Raw genomic sequence first — 1,189 nt, forward strand, 5'->3', positions numbered from 1 at the left:
TAATAAGTACAACATCAAAAGTAATATCCAACAAGTACACCACTAGAGGAAAATATAAAAAATAATGAAGGAGACTCGAGCTACATATTAGGGAGTGTCATCACATGGTCAAACTACTTGAGTTACCCTAGACTGCTTTTTCACTAAACTTTGGACTCTCAAGCATTGAGTTAGCCTAGACTGGTCACTCTAGACCCTAGACCCTCAACATGACACATGTTAAACCAAAATAACCTCTCAAGAAGACAAGGAAAACTAGACATACCTCTCACTAGGTATCATCCAATTCCTATCCTTAGCCTATACAAGCACTTAAGGCATGGGTGAGGCAAAATATCTAACTTATCTTTTTAATAGTTTCTAAATATTCTAATTACTATGTTATCACTTATTACAAAACTTACAATGGGTTATCTTGGCAACCACTTTGGGCCTTGACGCCATTGTAAGCCGCTCTCATAGACATGCACCTAGATTACCTTCCCAAAAATCACAAACCACAATTGTGTGCTATACCACAAAAGTAATTTTGATTCAATTCAGTTTCGTAATAGGCAACCCGAAAATAGCATTGGTTCTCAAAATCCAAGTTCTCATAAATGCTCAATAGCATAAAGCTCATTAAACATCAATCTAAATTCAAAGCATAAAGTACATCATGACATCAAGTCAAATAATCATAAAAGAAATCTCAAAAATGCATCTAGTGCACATCATATCTTGGCTAACTAGACAACCTACAAAGAAAACCATCATGAAATAAACATCACAATACTATAAATAGAATATAAGAAAACACATAGTTTTTAGCCACATGATTTAATTCCATCAATTTCTCTTGTTTAGTTTGTGTCATAAAGATGTGTTTTAAAGTAAATTAAGAATATATATGTTAATATAAATAGTTAGACTAATATATTTATTTAAATTAATGAGTATTTAAACGTCAAATCTCTTTATACATATAAAATATAATGCACCATTATTATGTTATTAATTTAAATAATCTTAAAGCATAGATGATTTAATTAATAATATAAATGTATGTTATTAAATTAAATATTATTATTGATTTCATTTCTAAAATATTAATTTGACTTCTATTTAAGTCCAATATTAATATTTACATTTCCTTTAATTCATGATGCAAGTGGAGGTAACTCAAACTTGAAATTATAATTTTAATTAA

General features: G+C 29.1%; 1 pseudogene; it reads right to left on the minus strand.

The window, feature by feature from the left end:
• Window positions 1-598: 598 nt before the first annotated feature.
• On the minus strand, window positions 599-665 carry LOC149569822 (small nucleolar RNA SNORD36; annotated as a pseudogene).
• Window positions 666-1,189: the final 524 nt, after the last annotated feature.

The sequence above is a fragment of the Cupressus sempervirens genome, chromosome 3, assembly GCF_028749045.1.
Source record: "Cupressus sempervirens isolate cs-2001-9-10 chromosome 3, ASM2874904v1, whole genome shotgun sequence".
In the NCBI taxonomy this organism is placed as follows: Eukaryota; Viridiplantae; Streptophyta; class Pinopsida; order Cupressales; family Cupressaceae; genus Cupressus; species Cupressus sempervirens.